General features: G+C 53.4%; 7 non-coding genes across 7 annotated transcripts; all 7 read left to right on the forward strand.

Moving 5' to 3' along the window:
- The first annotated feature begins 1,733 nt into the window (after positions 1-1,733).
- TRNAA-AGC (transfer RNA alanine (anticodon AGC)) lies at positions 1,734-1,806 on the forward strand. Its single transcript has one exon. It is a non-coding gene; the product is annotated as a tRNA-Ala (tRNA).
- A 2,139-nt stretch (positions 1,807-3,945) lies between these two features.
- Positions 3,946-4,018, forward strand: TRNAA-AGC (transfer RNA alanine (anticodon AGC)). Its single transcript has one exon. It is a non-coding gene; the product is annotated as a tRNA-Ala (tRNA).
- A 2,139-nt stretch (positions 4,019-6,157) lies between these two features.
- Positions 6,158-6,230, forward strand: TRNAA-AGC (transfer RNA alanine (anticodon AGC)). Its single transcript has one exon. It is a non-coding gene; the product is annotated as a tRNA-Ala (tRNA).
- Positions 6,231-8,370: 2,140 nt separating this feature from the next.
- Positions 8,371-8,443, forward strand: TRNAA-AGC (transfer RNA alanine (anticodon AGC)). Its single transcript has one exon. It is a non-coding gene; the product is annotated as a tRNA-Ala (tRNA).
- A 2,139-nt stretch (positions 8,444-10,582) lies between these two features.
- TRNAA-AGC (transfer RNA alanine (anticodon AGC)) lies at positions 10,583-10,655 on the forward strand. Its single transcript has one exon. It is a non-coding gene; the product is annotated as a tRNA-Ala (tRNA).
- A 3,310-nt stretch (positions 10,656-13,965) lies between these two features.
- On the forward strand, positions 13,966-14,038 carry TRNAA-AGC (transfer RNA alanine (anticodon AGC)). The gene has a single exon. It is a non-coding gene; the product is annotated as a tRNA-Ala (tRNA).
- A 2,139-nt stretch (positions 14,039-16,177) lies between these two features.
- TRNAA-AGC (transfer RNA alanine (anticodon AGC)) lies at positions 16,178-16,250 on the forward strand. Its single transcript has one exon. It is a non-coding gene; the product is annotated as a tRNA-Ala (tRNA).
- The last annotated feature ends 2,136 nt before the right edge of the window (positions 16,251-18,386 follow it).

Below are 18,386 nucleotides of genomic sequence, written 5' to 3' on the forward strand. Positions count from 1 at the left end.
TCGATCCATCGACCTCTGGGTTATGGGCCCAGCACGCTTCCGCTGCGCCACTCTGCTCTTGTCGCTGACCAACCTCAACAACCACATGTGGATGTAGTTTGCCAGCGATTCCCACGGGGAGTGGGTCCATGTGGCAAAGTCACAATGTAGACGACTAGGCGTTTCCATTGATTTTCGACCAGCGAATCCCAAGTCAAGCGTGGGCGAGAGCTGGACTCTCCTAGACCAGCTGAGCGAGGGTGGTGGCAAGTGGCCCGGCGTGGAGCATTGGTGGTTAAGTGGTAGAATTCTCGCCTGCCACGCGGGAGGCCCGGGTTCGATTCCCGGCCAATGCAATTATGGGCTCTTTGTGTTTGCAGCGCTCTCCCCCAATTTCCAGCCCCGTGAAGTGCATCAAGGCACAAGGTGTTTCTTGTCGAGAATGTACTAGGCGGTGTGAGTGCTTTTTGAAACCAGCCTTCTCCCAATTACATCATTGAAACCCATGGGGCCATACCTCTGAAGGGGCTCAGTTGTCAAAGGTCGTAGGAGGGAAAAAAAAGGGGGGTGCAAACCTTCTACGCTAGGAAAGCGGGTGGCTCTCCTGGTGTCTAGCGGCCAGAGCAGGTTGTGGATTTCGCAAAACTGACTATATTTTACACATAGCCCAGGAGAGGACAGGGATCAGCCATAGCGCAAGCAACACACTCGAGCAAAGGGGGATTAGCTCAAGTGGCAGAGCGCTCGCTTTGCATGCGAGAGGTAGCGGGATCGATGCCCGCATTCTCCAAACGCAGCTTTCCTGGTTTCACGGGAGGCACCTTGCTTTTGTGTTTGATGTTGAAGCTTGGAACCGAGCGCCGTGAGCAACATGGGAAGCCGGAGTGCTCCTCATAACATGTGCCAAGGCATTGCCACGTTTTTGTGGTGGCATCTGTGGCTTCAGCCAAAGTCACGTAGGCAGTATTGGACAAAAGCAATCAATTAAAGAAAGCACGACCAGGCTTCCATGGCCAAGAGACAATATTCCATTAGGGGGAAAGGTGCCAGTGCCATGCTTACGCTGAGAGCTTTGGACTCGTTGAATCACCTGAATCAGGTTCAACTTCTCTTTGTGTGCGAAAGAAAGGCCTTTGGGCCCGCAAGCAAATATCGATTGGCATAGGAAAAGGCAACGTAGCAGAGGATGGTTTCGATCCATCGACCTCTGGGTTATGGGCCCAGCACGCTTCCGCTGCGCCACTCTGCTCTTGTCGCTGGCCATCCTCATGGATTTCGACAAGCGAATCCCAAGTCAAGCGTGGGCGAGAGCTGGACTCTCCTAGGCCAGCTGAGCGAGGGTGGTGGCGCCTGGCCCGGCGTGGAGCATTGGTGGTTCAGTGGTAGAATTCTCACCTGCCACGCGGGAGGCCCGGGTTTGATTCCCGGCCAATGCAATTATGGGCTCTTGGTGTTTGTAGCTCTCTCCCCCAATTTCCAGCCCCATGGAATGCCTCAAGGCACAAGGTGTTTCTTGTCGAGAATGTATTAGGCGGTGTGAGTGCTTTTTGAAACCACCTTCTCCCAATGACATCATTGAAACCCATGGGGCCATACTTCAGAAGGGGCTCAGTTGTCCAAGGTCTTGGGGGAGTGGCTCTCCTGGTGTCTAGCGGCCAGAGCAAGTTGTGGATTTAGCAAAACTGCCTATAGTTTACACATAGCCCAGGAGAGGACAGGGATCAGCCATAGCACAAGCAACAACCTCAAGCAAAGGGGGATTAGCTCAAATGGTAGAGCGCTCGCTTAGCATGCGAGAGGTAGCGGGATCGATGCCCGCATTCTCCAAATGCAGCTTTCCTGATTTGCCAGGAGACACCTTGCTTTTGTGTTTGATGTTGAAGCTTGGAACCGAGCGCCGTGAGCAACATGGGAAGCCGGAGTCCTCCTCATAACGCGTGCCAAGGCGTTGCCACGTTTTTGTGGTGGCAACTGTGGCTTCAGCCAAAGTCACGTAGGCAGTGTTGGACAAAAGCAATCTAGTAAACAAAGCACGAGCAGGCCTCCATGGCCAAGAGACAATATTTCATTAGCGCAAAAGGTGCCAGTGCCATGCTTACGCTGAGAGCTTTGGACTCGTTGAATCACCTGAATCAGGTTCAACTTCTCTTTGTGTGCGAAAGAAAGGCCTTTGGGCCCGCACGCAAGCAAATATCAATTGGCATAGGAAAGGGCAACGTAGCAGAGGATGGTTTCGATCCATCGACCTCTGGGTTATGGGCCCAGCACGCTTCCGCTGCGCCACTCTGCTCTTGTCGCTGACCAACCTCAACAACCACATGTGGATGTAGTTTGCCAGCGATTCCCACGGGGAGTGGGTCCATGTGGCAAAGTCACAATGTAGACGACTAGGCGTTTCCATTGATTTTCGACCAGCGAATCCCAAGTCAAGCGTGGGCGAGAGCTGGACTCTCCTAGACCAGCTGAGCGAGGGTGGTGGCAAGTGGCCCGGCGTGGAGCATTGGTGGTTCAGTGGTAGAATTCTCGCCTGCCACGCGGGAGGCCCGGGTTCGATTCCCGGCCAATGCAATTATGGGCTCTTTGTGTTTGCAGCGCTCTCCCCCAATTTCCAGCCCCGTGGAGTGCATCAAGGCACAAGGTGTTTCTTGTCGAGAATGTACTAGGCGGTGTGAGTGCTTTTTGAAACCAGCCTTCTCCCAATTACATCATTGAAACCCATGGGGCCATACCTCTGAAGGGGCTCAGTTGTCAAAGGTCGTAGGAGGGAAAAAAAAGGGGGGTGCAAACCTTCTACGCTAGGAAAGCGGGTGGCTCTCCTGGTGTCTAGCGGCCAGAGCAGGTTGTGGATTTCGCAAAACTGACTATATTTTACACATAGCCCAGGAGAGGACAGGGATCAGCCATAGCGCAAGCAACACACTCGAGCAAAGGGGGATTAGCTCAAGTGGCAGAGCGCTCGCTTTGCATGCGAGAGGTAGCGGGATCGATGCCCGCATTCTCCAAACGCAGCTTTCCTGGTTTCACGGGAGGCACCTTGCTTTTGTGTTTGATGTTGAAGCTTGGAACCGAGCGCCGTGAGCAACATGGGAAGCCGGAGTGCTCCTCATAACATGTGCCAAGGCATTGCCACGTTTTTGTGGTGGCATCTGTGGCTTCAGCCAAAGTCACGTAGGCAGTATTGGACAAAAGCAATCAATTAAAGAAAGCACGACCAGGCTTCCATGGCCAAGAGACAATATTCCATTAGGGGGAAAGGTGCCAGTGCCATGCTTACGCTGAGAGCTTTGGACTCGTTGAATCACCTGAATCAGGTTCAACTTCTCTTTGTGTGCGAAAGAAAGGCCTTTGGGCCCGCAAGCAAATATCGATTGGCATAGGAAAAGGCAACGTAGCAGAGGATGGTTTCGATCCATCGACCTCTGGGTTATGGGCCCAGCACGCTTCCGCTGCGCCACTCTGCTCTTGTCGCTGGCCATCCTCATGGATTTCGACAAGCGAATCCCAAGTCAAGCGTGGGCGAGAGCTGGACTCTCCTAGGCCAGCTGAGCGAGGGTGGTGGCGCCTGGCCCGGCGTGGAGCATTGGTGGTTCAGTGGTAGAATTCTCGCCTGCCACGCGGGAGGCCCGGGTTCGATTCCCGGCCAATGCAATTATGGGCTCTTGGTGTTTGTAGCTCTCTCCCCCAATTTCCAGCCCCATGGAATGCCTCAAGGCACAAGGTGTTTCTTGTCGAGAATGTATTAGGCGGTGTGAGTGCTTTTTGAAACCACCTTCTCCCAATGACATCATTGAAACCCATGGGGCCATACTTCAGAAGGGGCTCAGTTGTCCAAGGTCTTGGGGGAGTGGCTCTCCTGGTGTCTAGCGGCCAGAGCAAGTTGTGGATTTAGCAAAACTGCCTATAGTTTACACATAGCCCAGGAGAGGACAGGGATCAGCCATAGCACAAGCAACAACCTCAAGCAAAGGGGGATTAGCTCAAATGGTAGAGCGCTCGCTTAGCATGCGAGAGGTAGCGGGATCGATGCCCGCATTCTCCAAATGCAGCTTTCCTGATTTGCCAGGAGACACCTTGCTTTTGTGTTTGATGTTGAAGCTTGGAACCGAGCGCCGTGAGCAACATGGGAAGCCGGAGTCCTCCTCATAACGCGTGCCAAGGCGTTGCCACGTTTTTGTGGTGGCAACTGTGGCTTCAGCCAAAGTCACGTAGGCAGTGTTGGACAAAAGCAATCTAGTAAACAAAGCACGAGCAGGCCTCCATGGCCAAGAGACAATATTTCATTAGCGCAAAAGGTGCCAGTGCCATGCTTACGCTGAGAGCTTTGGACTCGTTGAATCACCTGAATCAGGTTCAACTTCTCTTTGTGTGCGAAAGAAAGGCCTTTGGGCCCGCACGCAAGCAAATATCGATTGGCATAGGAAAGGGCAACGTAGCAGAGGATGGTTTCGATCCATCGACCTCTGGGTTATGGGCCCAGCACGCTTCCGCTGCGCCACTCTGCTCTTGTCGCTGACCAACCTCAACAACCACATGTGGATGTAGTTTGCCAGCGATTCCCACGGGGAGTGGGTCCATGTGGCAAAGTCACAATGTAGACGACTAGGCGTTTCCATTGATTTTCGACCAGCGAATCCCAAGTCAAGCGTGGGCGAGAGCTGGACTCTCCTAGACCAGCTGAGCGAGGGTGGTGGCAAGTGGCCCGGCGTGGAGCATTGGTGGTTCAGTGGTAGAATTCTCGCCTGCCACGCGGGAGGCCCGGGTTCGATTCCCGGCCAATGCAATTATGGGCTCTTTGTGTTTGCAGCGCTCTCCCCCAATTTCCAGCCCCGTGGAGTGCATCAAGGCACAAGGTGTTTCTTGTCGAGAATGTACTAGGCGGTGTGAGTGCTTTTTGAAACCAGCCTTCTCCCAATTACATCATTGAAACCCATGGGGCCATACCTCTGAAGGGGCTCAGTTGTCAAAGGTCGTAGGAGGGAAAAAAAAGGGGGGTGCAAACCTTCTACGCTAGGAAAGCGGGTGGCTCTCCTGGTGTCTAGCGGCCAGAGCAGGTTGTGGATTTCGCAAAACTGACTATATTTTACACATAGCCCAGGAGAGGACAGGGATCAGCCATAGCACAAGCAACACACTCAAGCAAAGGGGGATTAGCTCAAGTGGCAGAGCGCTCGCTTTGCATGCGAGAGGTAGCGGGATCGATGCCCGCATTCTCCAAACGCAGCTTTCCTGGTTTCACGGGAGGCACCTTGCTTTTGTGTTTGATGTTGAAGCTTGGAACCGAGCGCCGTGAGCAACATGGGAAGCCGGAGTGCTCCTCATAACATGTGCCAAGGCATTGCCACGTTTTTGTGGTGGCATCTGTGGCTTCAGCCAAAGTCACGTAGGCAGTATTGGACAAAAGCAATCAATTAAAGAAAGCACGACCAGGCTTCCATGGCCAAGAGACAATATTCCATTAGGGGGAAAGGTGCCAGTGCCATGCTTACGCTGAGAGCTTTGGACTCGTTGAATCACCTGAATCAGGTTCAACTTCTCTTTGTGTGTGAAAGAAAGGCCTTTGGGCCCGCAAGCAAATATCGATTGGCATAGGAAAAGGCAACGTAGCAGAGGATGGTTTCGATCCATCGACCTCTGGGTTATGGGCCCAGCACGCTTCCGCTGCGCCACTCTGCTCTTGTCGCTGGCCATCCTCATGGATTTCGACAAGCGAATCCCAAGTCAAGCGTGGGCGAGAGCTGGACTCTCCTAGGCCAGCTGAGCGAGGGTGGTGGCGCCTGGCCCGGCGTGGAGCATTGGTGGTTCAGTGGTAGAATTCTCGCCTGCCACGCGGGAGGCCCGGGTTCGATTCCCGGCCAATGCAATTATGGGCTCTTGGTGTTTGTAGCTCTCTCCCCCAATTTCCAGCCCCATGGAATGCCTCAAGGCACAAGGTGTTTCTTGTCGAGAATGTATTAGGCGGTGTGAGTGCTTTTTGAAACCACCTTCTCCCAATGACATCATTGAAACCCATGGGGCCATACTTCAGAAGGGGCTCAGTTGTCCAAGGTCTTGGGGGAGTGGCTCTCCTGGTGTCTAGCGGCCAGAGCAAGTTGTGGATTTAGCAAAACTGCCTATAGTTTACACATAGCCCAGGAGAGGACAGGGATCAGCCATAGCACAAGCAACAACCTCAAGCAAAGGGGGATTAGCTCAAATGGTAGAGCGCTCGCTTAGCATGCGAGAGGTAGCGGGATCGATGCCCGCATTCTCCAAATGCAGCTTTCCTGATTTGCCAGGAGACACCTTGCTTTTGTGTTTGATGTTGAAGCTTGGAACCGAGCGCCGTGAGCAACATGGGAAGCCGGAGTCCTCCTCATAACGCGTGCCAAGGCGTTGCCACGTTTTTGTGGTGGCAACTGTGGCTTCAGCCAAAGTCACGTAGGCAGTGTTGGACAAAAGCAATCTAGTAAACAAAGCACGAGCAGGCCTCCATGGCCAAGAGACAATATTTCATTAGCGCAAAAGGTGCCAGTGCCATGCTTACGCTGAGAGCTTTGGACTCGTTGAATCACCTGAATCAGGTTCAACTTCTCTTTGTGTGCGAAAGAAAGGCCTTTGGGCCCGCACGCAAGCAAATATCGATTGGCATAGGAAAGGGCAACGTAGCAGAGGATGGTTTCGATCCATCGACCTCTGGGTTATGGGCCCAGCACGCTTCCGCTGCGCCACTCTGCTCTTGTCGCTGACCAACCTCAACAACCACATGTGGATGTAGTTTGCCAGCGATTCCCACGGGGAGTGGGTCCATGTGGCAAAGTCACAATGTAGACGACTAGGCGTTTCCATTGATTTTCGACCAGCGAATCCCAAGTCAAGCGTGGGCGAGAGCTGGACTCTCCTAGACCAGCTGAGCGAGGGTGGTGGCAAGTGGCCCGGCGTGGAGCATTGGTGGTTCAGTGGTAGAATTCTCGCCTGCCACGCGGGAGGCCCTGGGTTCGATTCCCGGCCAATGCAATTATGGGCTCTTTGTGTTTGCAGCGCTCTCCCCCAATTTCCAGCCCCGTGGAGTGCATCAAGGCACAAGGTGTTTCTTGTCGAGAATGTACTAGGCGGTGTGAGTGCTTTTTGAAACCAGCCTTCTCCCAATTACATCATTGAAACCCATGGGGCCATACCTCTGAAGGGGCTCAGTTGTCAAAGGTCGTAGGAGGGAAAAAAAAGGGGGGTGCAAACCTTCTACGCTAGGAAAGCGGGTGGCTCTCCTGGTGTCTAGCGGCCAGAGCAGGTTGTGGATTTCGCAAAACTGACTATATTTTACACATAGCCCAGGAGAGGACAGGGATCAGCCATAGCGCAAGCAACACACTCGAGCAAAGGGGGATTAGCTCAAGTGGCAGAGCGCTCGCTTTGCATGCGAGAGGTAGCGGGATCGATGCCCGCATTCTCCAAACGCAGCTTTCCTGGTTTCACGGGAGGCACCTTGCTTTTGTGTTTGATGTTGAAGCTTGGAACCGAGCGCCGTGAGCAACATGGGAAGCCGGAGTGCTCCTCATAACATGTGCCAAGGCATTGCCACGTTTTTGTGGTGGCATCTGTGGCTTCAGCCAAAGTCACGTAGGCAGTATTGGACAAAAGCAATCAATTAAAGAAAGCACGACCAGGCTTCCATGGCCAAGAGACAATATTCCATTAGGGGGAAAGGTGCCAGTGCCATGCTTACGCTGAGAGCTTTGGACTCGTTGAATCACCTGAATCAGGTTCAACTTCTCTTTGTGTGCGAAAGAAAGGCCTTTGGGCCCGCAAGCAAATATCGATTGGCATAGGAAAAGGCAACGTAGCAGAGGATGGTTTCGATCCATCGACCTCTGGGTTATGGGCCCAGCACGCTTCCGCTGCGCCACTCTGCTCTTGTCGCTGACCATCCTCATGGATTTCGACAAGCGAATCCCAAGTCAAGCGTGGGCGAGAGCTGGACTCTCCTAGGCCAGCTGAGCGAGGGTGGTGGCGCCTGGCCCGGCGTGGAGCATTGGTGGTTCAGTGGTAGAATTCTCGCCTGCCACGCGGGAGGCCCGGGTTCGATTCCCGGCCAATGCAATTATGGGCTCTTGGTGTTTGTAGCTCTCTCCCCCAATTTCCAGCCCCATGGAATGCCTCAAGGCACAAGGTGTTTCTTGTCGAGAATGTATTAGGCGGTGTGAGTGCTTTTTGAAACCACCTTCTCCCAATGACATCATTGAAACCCATGGGGCCATACTTCAGAAGGGGCTCAGTTGTCCAAGGTCTTGGGGGAGTGGCTCTCCTGGTGTCTAGCGGCCAGAGCAAGTTGTGGATTTAGCAAAACTGCCTATAGTTTACACATAGCCCAGGAGAGGACAGGGATCAGCCATAGCACAAGCAACAACCTCAAGCAAAGGGGGATTAGCTCAAATGGTAGAGCGCTCGCTTAGCATGCGAGAGGTAGCGGGATCGATGCCCGCATTCTCCAAATGCAGCTTTCCTGATTTGCCAGGAGACACCTTGCTTTTGTGTTTGATGTTGAAGCTTGGAACCGAGCGCCGTGAGCAACATGGGAAGCCGGAGTCCTCCTCATAACGCGTGCCAAGGCGTTGCCACGTTTTTGTGGTGGCAACTGTGGCTTCAGCCAAAGTCACGTAGGCAGTGTTGGACAAAAGCAATCTAGTAAACAAAGCACGAGCAGGCCTCCATGGCCAAGAGACAATATTTCATTAGCGCAAAAGGTGCCAGTGCCATGCTTACGCTGAGAGCTTTGGACTCGTTGAATCACCTGAATCAGGTTCAACTTCTCTTTGTGTGCGAAAGAAAGGCCTTTGGGCCCGCACGCAAGCAAATATCGATTGGCATAGGAAAGGGCAACGTAGCAGAGGATGGTTTCGATCCATCGACCTCTGGGTTATGGGCCCAGTACGCTTCCGCTGCGCCACTCTGCTCTTGTCGCTGACCAACCTCAACAACCACATGTGGATGTAGTTTGCCAGCGATTCCCACGGGGAGTGGGTCCATGTGGCAAAGTCACAATGTAGACGACTAGGCGTTTCCATTGATTTTCGACCAGCGAATCCCAAGTCAAGCGTGGGCGAGAGCTGGACTCTCCTAGACCAGCTGAGCGAGGGTGGTGGCAAGTGGCCCGGCGTGGAGCATTGGTGGTTAAGCGGTAGAATTCTCGCCTGCCACGCGGGAGGCCCGGGTTCAATTCCCGGCCAATGCAATTATGGGCTCTTTGTGTTTGCAGCGCTCTCCCCCAATTTCCAGCCCCGTGGAGTGCATCAAGGCACAAGGTGTTTCTTGTCGAGAATGTACTAGGCGGTGTGAGTGCTTTTTGAAACCAGCCTTCTCCCAATTACATCATTGAAACCCATGGGGCCATACCTCTGAAGGGGCTCAGTTGTCAAAGGTCGTAGGAGGGAAAAAAAAGGGGGGTGCAAACCTTCTACGCTAGGAAAGCGGGTGGCTCTCCTGGTGTCTAGCGGCCAGAGCAGGTTGTGGATTTCGCAAAACTGACTATATTTTACACATAGCCCAGGAGAGGACAGGGATCAGCCATAGCGCAAGCAACACACTCGAGCAAAGGGGGATTAGCTCAAGTGGCAGAGCGCTCGCTTTGCATGCGAGAGGTAGCGGGATCGATGCCCGCATTCTCCAAACGCAGCTTTCCTGGTTTCACGGGAGGCACCTTGCTTTTGTGTTTGATGTTGAAGCTTGGAACCGAGCGCCGTGAGCAACATGGGAAGCCGGAGTGCTCCTCATAACATGTGCCAAGGCATTGCCACGTTTTTGTGGTGGCATCTGTGGCTTCAGCCAAAGTCACGTAGGCAGTATTGGACAAAAGCAATCAATTAAAGAAAGCACGACCAGGCTTCCATGGCCAAGAGACAATATTCCATTAGGGGGAAAGGTGCCAGTGCCATGCTTACGCTGAGAGCTTTGGACTCGTTGAATCACCTGAATCAGGTTCAACTTCTCTTTGTGTGCGAAAGAAAGGCCTTTGGGCCCGCAAGCAAATATCGATTGGCATAGGAAAAGGCAACGTAGCAGAGGATGGTTTCGATCCATCGACCTCTGGGTTATGGGCCCAGCACGCTTCCGCTGCGCCACTCTGCTCTTGTCGCTGGCCATCCTCATGGATTTCGACAAGCGAATCCCAAGTCAAGCGTGGGCGAGAGCTGGACTCTCCTAGGCCAGCTGAGCGAGGGTGGTGGCGCCTGGCCCGGCGTGGAGCATTGGTGGTTCAGTGGTAGAATTCTCGCCTGCCACGCGGGAGGCCCGGGTTCGATTCCCGGCCAATGCAATTATGGGCTCTTGGTGTTTGTAGCTCTCTCCCCCAATTTCCAGCCCCATGGAATGCCTCAAGGCACAAGGTGTTTCTTGTCGAGAATGTATTAGGCGGTGTGAGTGCTTTTTGAAACCACCTTCTCCCAATGACATCATTGAAACCCATGGGGCCATACTTCAGAAGGGGCTCAGTTGTCCAAGGTCTTGGGGGAGTGGCTCTCCTGGTGTCTAGCGGCCAGAGCAAGTTGTGGATTTAGCAAAACTGCCTATAGTTTACACATAGCCCAGGAGAGGACAGGGATCAGCCATAGCACAAGCAACAACCTCAAGCAAAGGGGGATTAGCTCAAATGGTAGAGCGCTCGCTTAGCATGCGAGAGGTAGCGGGATCGATGCCCGCATTCTCCAAATGCAGCTTTCCTGATTTGCCAGGAGACACCTTGCTTTTGTGTTTGATGTTGAAGCTTGGAACCGAGCGCCGTGAGCAACATGGGAAGCCGGAGTCCTCCTCATAACGCGTGCCAAGGCGTTGCCACGTTTTTGTGGTGGCAACTGTGGCTTCAGCCAAAGTCACGTAGGCAGTGTTGGACAAAAGCAATCTAGTAAACAAAGCACGAGCAGGCCTCCATGGCCAAGAGACAATATTTCATTAGCGCAAAAGGTGCCAGTGCCATGCTTACGCTGAGAGCTTTGGACTCGTTGAATCACCTGAATCAGGTTCAACTTCTCTTTGTGTGCGAAAGAAAGGCCTTTGGGCCCGCACGCAAGCAAATATCGATTGGCATAGGAAAGGGCAACGTAGCAGAGGATGGTTTCGATCCATCGACCTCTGGGTTATGGGCCCAGCACGCTTCCGCTGCGCCACTCTGCTCTTGTCGCTGACCAACCTCAACAACCACATGTGGATGTAGTTTGCCAGCGATTCCCACGGGGAGTGGGTCCATGTGGCAAAGTCACAATGTAGACGACTAGGCGTTTCCATTGATTTTCGACCAGCGAATCCCAAGTCAAGCGTGGGCGAGAGCTGGACTCTCCTAGACCAGCTGAGCGAGGGTGGTGGCAAGTGGCCCGGCGTGGAGCATTGGTGGTTAAGTGGTAGAATTCTCGCCTGCCACGCGGGAGGCCCGGGTTCGATTCCCGGCCAATGCAATTATGGGCTCTTTGTGTTTGCAGCGCTCTCCCCCAATTTCCAGCCCCGTGGAGTGCATCAAGGCACAAGGTGTTTCTTGTCGAGAATGTACTAGGCGGTGTGAGTGCTTTTTGAAACCAGTCTTCTCCCAATTACATCATTGAAACCCATGGGGCCATACCTCTGAAGGGGCTCAGTTGTCAAAGGTCGTAGGAGGGAAAAAAAAGGGGGGTGCAAACCTTCTACGCTAGGAAAGCGGGTGGCTCTCCTGGTGTCTAGCGGCCAGAGCAGGTTGTGGATTTCGCAAAACTGACTATATTTTACACATAGCCCAGGAGAGGACAGGGATCAGCCATAGCGCAAGCAACACACTCGAGCAAAGGGGGATTAGCTCAAGTGGCAGAGCGCTCGCTTTGCATGCGAGAGGTAGCGGGATCGATGCCCGCATTCTCCAAACGCAGCTTTCCTGGTTTCACGGGAGGCACCTTGCTTTTGTGTTTGATGTTGAAGCTTGGAACCGAGCGCCGTGAGAAACATGGGAAGCCGGAGTGCTCCTCATAACATGTGCCAAGGCATTGCCACGTTTTTGTTGTGGCATCTGTGGCTTCAGCCAAAGTCACGTAGGCAGTATTGGACAAAAGCAATCAATTAAAGAAAGCACGACCAGGCTTCCATGGCCAAGAGACAATATTCCATTAGGGGGAAAGGTGCCAGTGCCATGCTTACGCTGAGAGCTTTGGACTCGTTGAATCACCTGAATCAGGTTCAACTTCTCTTTGTGTGCGAAAGAAAGGCCTTTGGGCCCGCAAGCAAATATCGATTGGCATAGGAAAGGGCAACGTAGCAGAGGATGGTTTCGATCCATCGACCTCTGGGTTATGGGCCCAGCACGCTTCCGCTGCGCCACTCTGCTCTTGTCGCTGACCAACCTCAACAACCACATGTGGATGTAGTTTGCCAGCGATTCCCACGGGGAGTGGGTCCATGTGGCAAAGTCACAATGTAGACGACTAGGCGTTTCCATTGATTTTCGACCAGCGAATCCCAAGTCAAGCGTGGGCGAGAGCTGGACTCTCCTAGACCAGCTGAGCGAGGGTGGTGGCAAGTGGCCCGGCGTGGAGCATTGGTGGTTAAGTGGTAGAATTCTCGCCTGCCACGCGGGAGGCCCGGGTTCGATTCCCGGCCAATGCAATTATGGGCTCTTTGTGTTTGCAGCGCTCTCCCCCAATTTCCAGCCCCGTGGAGTGCATCAAGGCACAAGGTGTTTCTTGTCGAGAATGTACTAGGCGGTGTGAGTGCTTTTTGAAACCAGCCTTCTCCCAATTACATCATTGAAACCCATGGGGCCATACCTCTGAAGGGGCTCAGTTGTCAAAGGTCGTAGGAGGGAAAAAAAAGGGGGGTGCAAACCTTCTACGCTAGGAAAGCGGGTGGCTCTCCTGGTGTCTAGCGGCCAGAGCAGGTTGTGGATTTCGCAAAACTGACTATATTTTACACATAGCCCAGGAGAGGACAGGGATCAGCCATAGCGCAAGCAACACACTCGAGCAAAGGGGGATTAGCTCAAGTGGCAGAGCGCTCGCTTTGCATGCGAGAGGTAGCGGGATCGATGCCCGCATTCTCCAAACGCAGCTTTCCTGGTTTCACGGGAGGCACCTTGCTTTTGTGTTTGATGTTGAAGCTTGGAACCGAGCGCCGTGAGAAACATGGGAAGCCGGAGTGCTCCTCATAACATGTGCCAAGGCATTGCCACGTTTTTGTTGTGGCATCTGTGGCTTCAGCCAAAGTCACGTAGGCAGTATTGGACAAAAGCAATCAATTAAAGAAAGCACGACCAGGCTTCCATGGCCAAGAGACAATATTCCATTAGGGGGAAAGGTGCCAGTGCCATGCTTACGCTGAGAGCTTTGGACTCGTTGAATCACCTGAATCAGGTTCAACTTCTCTTTGTGTGCGAAAGAAAGGCCTTTGGGCCCGCAAGCAAATATCGATTGGCATAGGAAAAGGCAACGTAGCAGAGGATGGTTTCGATCCATCGACCTCTGGGTTATGGGCCCAGCACGCTTCCGCTGCGCCACTCTGCTCTTGTCGCTGGCCATCCTCATGGATTTCGACAAGCGAATCCCAAGTCAAGCGTGGGCGAGAGCTGGACTCTCCTAGGCCAGCTGAGCGAGGGTGGTGGCGCCTGGCCCGGCGTGGAGCATTGGTGGTTCAGTGGTAGAATTCTCGCCTGCCACGCGGGAGGCCCGGGTTCGATTCCCGGCCAATGCAATTATGGGCTCTTGGTGTTTGTAGCTCTCTCCCCCAATTTCCAGCCCCATGGAATGCCTCAAGGCACAAGGTGTTTCTTGTCGAGAATGTATTAGGCGGTGTGAGTGCTTTTTGAAACCACCTTCTCCCAATGACATCATTGAAACCCATGGGGCCATACTTCAGAAGGGGCTCAGTTGTCCAAGGTCTTGGGGGAGTGGCTCTCCTGGTGTCTAGCGGCCAGAGCAAGTTGTGGATTTAGCAAAACTGCCTATAGTTTACACATAGCCCAGGAGAGGACAGGGATCAGCCATAGCACAAGCAACAACCTCAAGCAAAGGGGGATTAGCTCAAATGGTAGAGCGCTCGCTTAGCATGCGAGAGGTAGCGGGATCGATGCCCGCATTCTCCAAATGCAGCTTTCCTGATTTGCCAGGAGACACCTTGCTTTTGTGTTTGATGTTGAAGCTTGGAACCGAGCGCCGTGAGCAACATGGGAAGCCGGAGTCCTCCTCATAACGCGTGCCAAGGCGTTGCCACGTTTTTGTGGTGGCAACTGTGGCTTCAGCCAAAGTCACGTAGGCAGTGTTGGACAAAAGCAATCTAGTAAACAAAGCACGAGCAGGCCTCCATGGCCAAGAGACAATATTTCATTAGCGCAAAAGGTGCCAGTGCCATGCTTACGCTGAGAGCTTTGGACTCGTTGAATCACCTGAATCAGGTTCAACTTCTCTTTGTGTGCGAAAGAAAGGCCTTTGGGCCCGCACGCAAGCAAATATCGATTGGCATAGGAAAGGGCAACGTAGCAGAGGATGGTTTCGATCCATCGACCTCTGGGTTATGGGCCCAGCACGCTTCCGCTGCGCCACTCTGCTCTTGTCGCTGACCAACCTCAACAACCACATGTGGATGTAGTTTGCCAGCGATTCCCACGGGGAGTGGGTCCATGTGGCAAAGTCACAATGTAGACGACTAGGCGTTTCCATTGATTTTCGACCAGCGAATCCCAAGTCAAGCGTGGGCGAGAGCTGGACTCTCCTAGACCAGCTGAGCGAGGGTGGTGGCAAGTGGCCCGGCGTGGAGCATTGGTGGTTCAGTGGTAGAATTCTCGCCTGCCACGCGGGAGGCCCGGGTTCGATTCCCGGCCAATGCAATTATGGGCTCTTTGTGTTTGCAGCGCTCTCCCCCAATTTCCAGCCCCGTGGAGTGCATCAAGGCACAAGGTGTTTCTTGTCGAGAATGTACTAGGCGGTGTGAGTGCTTTTTGAAACCAGCCTTCTCCCAATTACATCATTGAAACCCATGGGGCCATACCTCTGAAGGGGCTCAGTTGTCAAAGGTCGTAGGAGGGAAAAAAAAGGGGGGTGCAAACCTTCTACGCTAGGAAAGCGGGTGGCTCTCCTGGTGTCTAGCGGCCAGAGCAGGTTGTGGATTTCGCAAAACTGACTATATTTTACACATAGCCCAGGAGAGGACAGGGATCAGCCATAGCGCAAGCAACACACTCGAGCAAAGGGGGATTAGCTCAAGTGGCAGAGCGCTCGCTTTGCATGCGAGAGGTAGCGGGATCGATGCCCGCATTCTCCAAACGCAGCTTTCCTGGTTTCACGGGAGGCACCTTGCTTTTGTGTTTGATGTTGAAGCTTGGAACCGAGCGCCGTGAGCAACATGGGAAGCCGGAGTGCTCCTCATAACATGTGCCAAGGCATTGCCACGTTTTTGTGGTGGCATCTGTGGCTTCAGCCAAAGTCACGTAGGCAGTATTGGACAAAAGCAATCAATTAAAGAAAGCACGACCAGGCTTCCATGGCCAAGAGACAATATTCCATTAGGGGGAAAGGTGCCAGTGCCTTGCTTACGCTGAGAGCTTTGGACTCGTTGAATCACCTGAATCAGGTTCAACTTCTCTTTGTGTGCGAAAGAAAGGCCTTTGGGCCCGCAAGCAAATATCGATTGGCATAGGAAAAGGCAACGTAGCAGAGGATGGTTTCGATCCATCGACCTCTGGGTTATGGGCCCAGCACGCTTCCGCTGCGCCACTCTGCTCTTGTCGCTGGCCATCCTCATGGATTTCGACAAGCGAATCCCAAGTCAAGCGTGGGCGAGAGCTGGACTCTCCTAGGCCAGCTGAGCGAGGGTGGTGGCGCCTGGCCCGGCGTGGAGCATTGGTGGTTCAGTGGTAGAATTCTCGCCTGCCACGCGGGAGGCCCGGGTTCGATTCCCGGCCAATGCAATTATGGGCTCTTGGTGTTTGTAGCTCTCTCCCCCAATTTCCAGCCCCATGGAATGCCTCAAGGCACAAGGTGTTTCTTGTCGAGAATGTATTAGGCGGTGTGAGTGCTTTTTGAAACCACCTTCTCCCAATGACATCATTGAAACCCATGGGGCCATACTTCAGAAGGGGCTCAGTTGTCCAAGGTCTTGGGGGAGTGGCTCTCCTGGTGTCTAGCGGCCAGAGCAAGTTGTGGATTTAGCAAAACTGCCTATAGTTTACACATAGCCCAGGAGAGGACAGGGATCAGCCATAGCACAAGCAACAACCTCAAGCAAAGGGGGATTAGCTCAAATGGTAGAGCGCTCGCTTAGCATGCGAGAGGTAGCGGGATCGATGCCCGCATTCTCCAAATGCAGCTTTCCTGGTTTGCCAGGAGACACCTTGCTTTTGTGTTTGATGTTGAAGCTTGGAACCGAGCGCCGTGAGCAACATGGGAAGCCGGAGTCCTCCTCATAACGCGTGCCAAGGCGTTGCCACGTTTTTGTGGTGGCAACTGTGGCTTCAGCCAAAGTCACGTAGGCAGTGTTGGACAAAAGCAATCTAGTAAACAAAGCACGAGCAGGCCTCCATGGCCAAGAGACAATATTTCATTAGCGCAAAAGGTGCCAGTGCCATGCTTACGCTGAGAGCTTTGGACTCGTTGAATCACCTGAATCAGGTTCAACTTCTCTTTGTGTGCGAAAGAAAGGCCTTTGGGCCCGCACGCAAGCAAATATCGATTGGCATAGGAAAGGGCAACGTAGCAGAGGATGGTTTCGATCCATCGACCTCTGGGTTATGGGCCCAGCACGCTTCCGCTGCGCCACTCTGCTCTTGTCGCTGACCAACCTCAACAACCACATGTGGATGTAGTTTGCCAGCGATTCCCACGGGGAGTGGGTCCATGTGGCAAAGTCACAATGTAGACGACTAGGCGTTTCCATTGATTTTCGACCAGCGAATCCCAAGTCAAGCGTGGGCGAGAGCTGGACTCTCCTAGACCAGCTGAGCGAGGGTGGTGGCAAGTGGCCCGGCGTGGAGCATTGGTGGTTAAGTGGTAGAATTCTCGCCTGCCACGCGGGAGGCCCGGGTTCGATTCCCGGCCAATGCAATTATGGGCTCTTTGTGTTTGCAGCGCTCTCCCCCAATTTCCAGCCCCGTGGAGTGCATCAAGGCACAAGGTGTTTCTTGTCGAGAATGTACTAGGCGGTGTGAGTGCTTTTTGAAACCAGCCTTCTCCCAATTACATCATTGAAACCCATGGGGCCATACCTCTGAAGGGGCTCAGTTGTCAAAGGTCGTAGGAGGGAAAAAAAAGGGGGGTGCAAACCTTCTACGCTAGGAAAGCGGGTGGCTCTCCTGGTGTCTAGCGGCCAGAGCAGGTTGTGGATTTTGCAAAACTGACTATATTTTACACATAGCCCAGGAGAGGACAGGGATCAGCCATAGCGCAAGCAACACACTCGAGCAAAGGGGGATTAGCTCAAGTGGCAGAGCGCTCGCTTTGCATGCGAGAGGTAGCGGGATCGATGCCCGCATTCTCCAAACGCAGCTTTCCTGGTTTCACGGGAGGCACCTTGCTTTTGTGTTTGATGTTGAAGCTTGGAACCGAGCGCCGTGAGCAACATGGGAAGCCGGAGTGCTCCTCATAACATGTGCCAAGGCATTGCCACGTTTTTGTGGTGGCATCTGTGGCTTCAGCCAAAGTCACGTAGGCAGTATTGGACAAAAGCAATCAATTAAAGAAAGCACGACCAGGCTTCCATGGCCAAGAGACAATATTCCATTAGGGGGAAAGGTGCCAGTGCCTTGCTTACGCTGAGAGCTTTGGACTCGTTGAATCACCTGAATCAGGTTCAACTTCTCTTTGTGTGCGAAAGAAAGGCCTTTGGGCCCGCAAGCAAATATCGATTGGCATAGGAAAAGGCAACGTAGCAGAGGATGGTTTCGATCCATCGACCTCTGGGTTATGGGCCCAGCACGCTTCCGCTGCGCCACTCTGCTCTTGTCGCTGGCCATCCTCATGGATTTCGACAAGCGAATCCCAAGTCAAGCGTGGGCGAGAGCTGGACTCTCCTAGGCCAGCTGAGCGAGGGTGGTGGCGCCTGGCCCGCCGTGGAGCATTGGTGGTTCAGTGGTAGAATTCTCGCCTGCCACGCGGGAGGCCCGGGTTCGATTCCCGGCCAATGCAATTATGGGCTCTTGGTGTTTGTAGCTCTCTCCCCCAATTTCCAGCCCCATGGAATGCCTCAAGGCACAAGGTGTTTCTTGTCGAGAATGTATTAGGCGGTGTGAGTGCTTTTTGAAACCACCTTCTCCCAATGACATCATTGAAACCCATGGGGCCATACTTCAGAAGGGGCTCAGTTGTCCAAGGTCTTGGGGGAGTGGCTCTCCTGGTGTCTAGCGGCCAGAGCAAGTTGTGGATTTAGCAAAACTGCCTATAGTTTACACATAGCCCAGGAGAGGACAGGGATCAGCCATAGCACAAGCAACAACCTCAAGC

Source organism: Lithobates pipiens, unplaced genomic scaffold, assembly GCF_037356315.1.
Source record: "Lithobates pipiens isolate NorthernLeopardFrog02 unplaced genomic scaffold, aLitPip1_a1.2 Scaffold_18, whole genome shotgun sequence".
Taxonomy (NCBI): Eukaryota; Metazoa; Chordata; class Amphibia; order Anura; family Ranidae; genus Lithobates; species Lithobates pipiens.